Source organism: Hetaerina americana, unplaced genomic scaffold (genome assembly GCF_022747635.1).
Source record: "Hetaerina americana unplaced genomic scaffold, ioHetAmer1.1.p SCAF_9, whole genome shotgun sequence".
Taxonomy (NCBI): Eukaryota; Metazoa; Arthropoda; class Insecta; order Odonata; family Calopterygidae; genus Hetaerina; species Hetaerina americana.
Window position 1 is genome coordinate 50,345,994 of NW_027287538.1, and position 7,729 is coordinate 50,353,722.

Here is a 7,729-nt window from a genome sequence, read left to right on the forward strand (position 1 = left end):
CGAAAAGATATTTGCAGCAAATACAGACATTCCATTTAAGTTAAATTATCTACTTATACTTCTGTTTCAATTCAAGGAATTAATTAACCCCCATTGCCGATTGTGAGTATGGCAGAGGGTGTAAATACATTCAGACTGACCATGTTTTTTGAGATTATTAGAATATAATCATTTACAGTTATCTGTAATTTAGGTAACAATTCAAATCAACATCTTTACAAAATGTTAACCTCAGAAAAAATATTATTTTTTTCCTGTATTTCTCTAATTCTTAAGCAGCATAAGGCAATATTAGTCATTCAAAAGGTATGCGAATAGAAAGATTTAAAAATTAGACAGTCATTATTGTTTCCTTATCTTTATTATTCATAAATACATTTTTTGAGATACATCTTTAGTAGAAATTGCATCAGTATTTCAAATGTCCTTTTTTAACCAAAACATTTTGCTGAAATACCCTCATGGCCGCTATCCACAAAGATAGAGGTGGAGGAGTTTCAGTCTAGTCAGAGGCCTCTTTTGCATTTCTTTAGATGCTGACGTCACTGTCCAGCTTGGCACCAGCAAGGAAATATGAACATTCATTCCTTATTTTCTCCAGTGCGAAAGCCTGCTGATCAACCTGGATTCCGATGGATCCTCCTCATCTCACCTAACACATACGCATCATCCAATGGAACACCTGAGAGAAAAATCAATTTAAATATGATTATGAATTTTAATTCATTGTGGTTTTTTAAACTAATTTTAGGATGTTTCAAACAAAAATATAAATACTTGTGTTCTCAAAAGGTCTAAAGAAATATTTACTGGTCTACGATTGAAAGATTGGTTCCGCTTTAAAAATAAAATAATGGAAACTTTCCCTTGAAATCCATACATGTGACCACATTGAAATATCAGTTATATTAAGCTTTAATTGAAATGGAAATGAATTTCATACTAACGGCAATTTAGTGAATCTGACAATTCATCCATGAAAATTTATTGGAAATTATTTGAAGAACAACTGCTGCTGCTTCACTTAATTTCAACATTTTATTAATTTGTCTAAAAATAATGGGTAGAACACCTTTACATTAATATATCTGCAATAAGCAATGATTCAGAATGCCAAGCTGAAATGAATAAATTCAGATCCTGTATCATTGGGATGCTTACAAATTGGGCTTCTTTGGTTCTTTTTTGCATTGTTTTTACAAAGATGTGAGCTTTTAACATGGGCTACTCTACTCTCAAAAAAAAGCTAATTTGAATCTGTAATTGCACCTCACGTGTCATAAAACTGAAATTTCCAAGTCAAATTGATACAAAAAAATCTACATGAACTCACTTGATTTGGTAGATACTACATATTTAAGAAGGGGTCTCTGAAAATCTTTTGCCATCACCAAAAATTGGTGCAATATTTTACAAGTAAGTTTTCATTGTGGAATGGTTTTTACAAGCATTATAATTAGTTGTTATTTAAGAATGTATTCAATGAAAAATGACACTTCAATAGTAGGAAGTTCTCGAGTTTCAATTTGAAACCACATAATTTATCACTAATTATCAATGAGTTTGGTATTGTGTTATAAATTATTACACCCATTACCATTGGGGTTTTATATGAAATTGCTGATTTATGACAAACTAATGTGAATGTTATGATTTATAGTTGCATATGAGTGAATATTGCTATTTGCATGAAATATGGAAATTATTTATAATTAAGACAGACATGGCAAATATATATTACACAGAAGGAATGCTAAGAAAATTTAATTTTTTTGAATAAGGGCCTATTTGGTCGAAAACTTTGTACAACATGCATACAGATGATCCCCAGAACACTATTTCATGTGATTCCCCAGAAGAAAAAACGAGAATGATACAAGAGTACCTCTAGAGACTTATGCAGGAAACAGTGTGTATCAATGTGTGCAGTTTAGAACAGATTAATACCATCAATATTCCAAGCACCAGTTAATTAAACATGTAGACCTCAAAACTTTGGTATTGAATGTATAAATAACTATTTCTTGTTGAGATTGAAATCAATATCCTCTTGCAGTATTTATTGCAATTTGCAATAATTGTAAGGACCTGTGTCTTTTTGCAAAAACTAGTACAAGTATGCTGAGACTTTTATAGTTTCACCTAAAATGAAAGTGTAAACAATTTACTTATTTTGGTAACCTTTAGTGATTTAATTTATTTTTCGGGTGACATTTGGTCAAAATGCATTTTATTAGCAGGGGCTGGGAAAAAATTGACATATTAATAATTAATCCATCTCACAAAAGGTGATTCTTATTGGAATAATTTTTCAATACAAATTAAAGATGAAAGAATGATAAGAGAACCTTAAATTATTGAGAGTAATTTAAAGTTTCATTAGCTTTTAATGATTTATTTATCTCCCAGAGAAATCGATCGAGTTCTTGATATGACATTTACTGCGGGTAAAAATACTTTTGTTAAATTAAGATGAGTAATTTAAGCTAATTCTGATTTTACTGAAATAATTTTAATTTGGTTTAACTTAGCTCATTTAAAAATATATTACACACAAAATTAGCAGGTGGTGCGGTAGTCCAATGGGTAGCATGTTGGTTTACTACCCTGGTGGCCCGGATTTGATTCAGAGTGATGCCTCTTGAGATCCCCTGTCCTTCATCCATCCTGGGGGATTTTTCGGGTACCAGATCTTCCTGGAAACCACAAACTGGCACAAGAAAAAGAACTGACCCCCATTATTATCCTGTTGATTAGTGAAAGTCGCAAAATTCAGCTTATTACTAGGTGAGAAATATAAGAGTTTATTAATGTTGTTGTATAAGGTAAATTAAAATAATATCCCAGTCAGCATAGGCTTACTATGTACTATGGCAAAATCCACGACACTTAAAAGTCTTAAATTTGAAAATAAAACTAACCAAATCATTAAACAAGAGTTACCACAGTGATCAGCACAAAGATTTATTTTTATAAATATGAAAGTGCAGCTCACCTCACAAAGGCCTAAGAAATATGGGATTAAAAAGTATGACAGAATACCTCACACCCATTTGCATAGGTGTTTGGCATATTAGGGTATCATGCCAAAATTAAGGAACAGAGATGAGGCAGTTCATTTCCTTTGGCTGCCTGTAGTTCGCATGTTGAGCACCCTAAAAATAATAGAATTACGGTGATGCTGGGAATTTTCCAAAGTCACCAGGACTTAGGCCTGGCCCTTCAGAGTTAACTGAATTGTCTAATCCCTTGGCTACCACACCTCCCAGAAAAAATAATTGCATATTAAATTTCTATCATAAGATTATATTAAATTAATGATGAAATCCAAAAACTGACTTTTTTCAATAAGTAATAAGATCCTGTATCATTGGGATGCTTACAAATTGGGCTTCTTTGGTTCTTTTTTGCATTGTTTTTACAAAGATGTGAGCTTTTAACATGGGCTACTCTACTCTCAAAAAAAGCTAATTTGAATCTGTAATTGCACCTCACGTGTCATAAAACTGAAATTTCCAAGTCAAATTGATACAAAAAAATCTACATGAACTCACTTGATTTGGTAGATACTACATATTTAAGAAGGGGTCTCGCAAAATCTTTTGCCAACATCAGAAATTGGTGCCATATTTTACAAGTAAGTTTTCATTGTGGAATGATTTTTTAATTAGGTAAAATATTTCACAATAAAAGATAAAACAATTTTAACTAATATCACTAAAGAAAAAACTCTTAAATAATATATTAGTTCATCAGTAAATAAAAGTTTTAAAGTTGGTATTGGAAAGACACTAAAATACAGCCATTTCACTTTCAATCTTGCCACAAAACACCTGTCTCCACATACAATAATTCCTTCTGTTCCAAATTCTATCTACCTCTCTTCATTCCACCCAACATCCCTATTCCTACAGCCATCTGTCTTGATTAGTGTTCTCCCCTTTAATACACTCAATAACATGATTGATTGCATGGACATTTATTGCCCAATGAAGGAGAATGAGATTTTTTCCCACAAAACTTATTTGCTACATCTAATTGCAACACAGGCATCATCTTAAGGTACCCAAGGATCATGACTTGGTATTGAAATTAGTTGTCGCAAATGTAAAGTTTTGTGGAAAATACATAGTAATTTTGTATTCTTGGCTCTATTACAATGTCAACGTTTACATGATTTCTACTTGCTAAGGCAAAATATTAATAATTCATCATCGTACTTATAATACTTTGGCAGTTAGTGAAAATATTTGGCAAATTGGTCTCAGGAGAGCCAGAGGTACTTTAAGTTATGAGATTTTACCCATATTTTCTCCTCTCAGCTGCAGGTGGACATTTTTCAGGTGATTTTCCTGCAATAGGCCTAAGAGGAAATGACAAGGGAAGCTTGATATGTTCCAGTCTAGGAGTGACCTCATCTGAAGTGAATCCACAGAAAAAGCAATTGCAAAATAGTACTTTTTTAAGACTGACAAAAATAAGGAATTGGTGCCTAATTTCACCGAGCTCCAATGCGCTGTGACAGTTGCTTTGCTTTCCTTATAAGGATTCCTGGGAAATATATTTCCAGTTGCTCGTAAACCCAACACTAGATTTGAGCGAACAGCCTCTGTCCTAGGATAGCGACCGTGATACTAATTAGGGTGCCACCGCCGCATACAAAGGAATGAACTACAAAGTTAAGGTTGAATTTTTATCCACTTAACACAAGACCAAATCTGCAGTCCCTCCCCATTATGAATCACATGCCGGGCGAGGGGTAGACCAGAAGGTAATCAGATTATAAATTAAGGAGTGACTGCATGGACGAAGAATTGGACGTCGCAAATCGAACTTCCAATGTCCGTGCATACAAGAATTGGAAGCTACCGCGGCCGTGATAGCAACCTCAGTATTGCTTCAACCTTATTCAACCTTAGTAATATTTGTAATGTTAGGGGAGGTGGTTGGAGAGAAACCTGACGTCGGCAGTAGTCCTCTCTTAACGAAAGGCGCCAAGGGGTGCGAAGTTTGACATCCAAAACGACGGACGGTGTACTCACTCAAGTGCTCTCCACAAAGCACCTTCATTGTAGGGATCGGGACACCACTGAAAAATACCTGCCGCCTCTAGGATTCAAACTAGGACCCTTTGGGTGGGAAGCCAATACGTCACCCACCACACCATCTCTATCACCAGTGACGACAATTACCGGACCATCAATAATACATCTCCAGGACAATAACCAACGACAACTGAACCAAGTTCGGATTTCTGAGGAAGATCGGATTTACCGCGTACTTCAACCCTTAGCTCGGTGCATGTAGTAGATGCGGATACCTGCATGAGAGAGCGCATTCAAAAATAATTTTTGAAGGCCGAGTACATACGTACCAACATGCAACCGTCAATTTTGGAAAGGCCCTAAGATCTAGATAATCGAACCCCGACAATTAGAAACTTGATACACTGAACTCGTTCATGAAGAAGCCTAATCTACCACTGTAAGTGTTTGCACGTGGGCTTGCATTAAATCACCACTCACCAATGATACAAAGCTGCCTAGTCTTCTCCAGAATGGCTCGACGATATGCCCTCGCGGGTTCCACGAACTCCGTGATCGCGACCAGTCCATCCGTTTCGATCTGCTGCCTCATCCCGACTCTCAAAGAGAACTGGCGAGACCAAACGCCCGTGGGCAAGTAAGGGGAGGACTTCGGGAGGATGGCAGGGGAGGCTAGGGGTGTTTATTGAGTGGTAGACTTCGCAAAAGAGAGAGTGAAATCGAATTGGGACGATGAGAAAGGAGGCGGAGGGAATGGTTAGCCCATTTCAATTCCGAAAGTGCGCATTTCGCGTATCTTCGCAGGGCTTTGCACTGGAGCGAACTCGAGACCTGCAGTTAACTGCTCCCTTCCTCGCCGAGAGTTTGAGTGCCGAGTGTACGTGCAGCTGCCTCCAAGACCACCAGGAACAATGCAATTGCGTGACCCTTTAGAAATGGGCGCTCGTCATTAAACGAGCCATCGTGTGACCATTAGGTGTATCCAGACTTTGGTCTCATTGTTAGTCCATGACAATACAAATACATACCGTAACACATATGTAGGTAAATGAGCCGAATGATGATGCTAATGCCTTGCGAACCGGAAAATAATTTGCAAGTTCCAATCAAATTGGCGATAAATAGTTGGGAGGGAAATTTCATCAGGAACTCGGTAAAATAAATGTGTTGGCAACTACTATTCTTCAGTATGAACCTGAATATTTCCTTAGTTTTTTTGAGTTTATTACATAAGGGCACGGTACCTTGTACATTACGGGGAGAGTCGGTTTGATGGAGGGTCAGAGGAGAGGGGGAGGGAAGGTTGAGGCACAGGTGAAGCAGCTGTGCCAAACCCGCCTCGGATGTGCGATGAGTCTACTGCGTTCCATCCGACGTACTGTGCAGTGAACTGGGATAGCCTTGGGTAGCATTCAATTCCTCTATCATCTCTTTGGTTGGTCTCGAATGAGAGTTGGGAGATTGAGAATTCTCCCGCAGTATCCCTGCCCGTCGTAAGAGGTGACTAAAAAGGCGGGGAGACATACCATGATAATTATATACAAAGCGTGAGCAACCTGAAGTGTTGCTTCCGTCTCGCAGACTTCCATTTAAAATGTCTGCCCTGAAACAGAAAGCCGTCCGCTAAAGGTCAGAATTGCATTCTTCGAATATTTTCGTGCAATTAAGGGAAGTCAACAGTAACAAGCACAAACTGGACACCGAACATCTCCCTTGTAATATAATTTAGCATAGTGAACAGGTGTTAGCAGAAGTAAACGAAACTGACTTTTTTTTGGAAGATAAAGACTGAAAATAACACTTAAATATTTGGATTTATAAAGACGCACGTATGCACGCGTATGCTAGCAGTTTCTAGTTGCTCACCGGGAGCAAGGGTGAATACGTTGCGACCGCTCGACAACCGTTGAGTTAGAGCGGTAGATTTTGGAGCATAGTCGACTTTTGATCGGAGCGATTTCACATGGTTTTTCTCTATGGTTTTCGTAATCCTTTGAAGCCGTTTAAAGAAAAAGGAGATTTAAAATGAGTGAAATGTGCGAAAACATGGAATTGCATTCATAAAATGCCATCGTATTGGTTGAAGAATCAGAATAAATACTTACAACGGTATAATTAGTTAGTATGCACGTGAAGGGATGACCGTATTTATTATTAATTACAACCATGGTTATACCTTATCCTTGGCACTATCACTACTTTACTAACTCTCTCAACTTTTGAAAAGGTTGATGCTAAATGTAAATATCTACCGCAGCCGCCTGGTGTGCCAGTTTTAGAAATAGATACTATCTCAAGTTTGAAAGTAAATATTTCGAAAGTGGCAGTTTCTTTGATGGACCGACTGAAGATGATTTAATAGGTATACCCCTGACAGACTAAGGATTTGTAAAATATGCGCCAAATATTATTTAACTTTGCAAAGAAATAACACGAATAATATTTCTTAATACGTTTGTTAAAATGTGTTATCACAAGTGGCACTAGAATGTCAGAACGGGTAACAAATGCAAACTGAAGCAACTGACATGCTGGGAATTCCCCTCTTCTCTCACTCGTTATATGAAAAGTCAACCTTAGTCAATGATGGAAATGTGATGCAACAGAAAAATGCTAGAAATAATGTGGATAGACCAAGTAAAAGATAAAGAAACTATTCAAAGAGTGGGCGAAGAGAGAAGTCA

The 7,729-nt window shown here is 37.0% G+C and overlaps 1 long non-coding RNA gene across 1 annotated transcript; it reads right to left on the minus strand.

Annotated features, from left to right (window-relative positions):
* Window positions 1-354: 354 nt before the first annotated feature.
* LOC139698840 (uncharacterized) lies at window positions 355-6,658 on the minus strand. Its single transcript, XR_011703018.1, has 3 exons — window positions 5,526-6,658; window positions 2,556-2,710; window positions 355-682 (listed from the first exon to the last, which is right to left on the minus strand). It is a non-coding gene; the product is annotated as an uncharacterized lncRNA (long non-coding RNA).
* Between the last annotated feature and the right edge of the window lie 1,071 nt (window positions 6,659-7,729).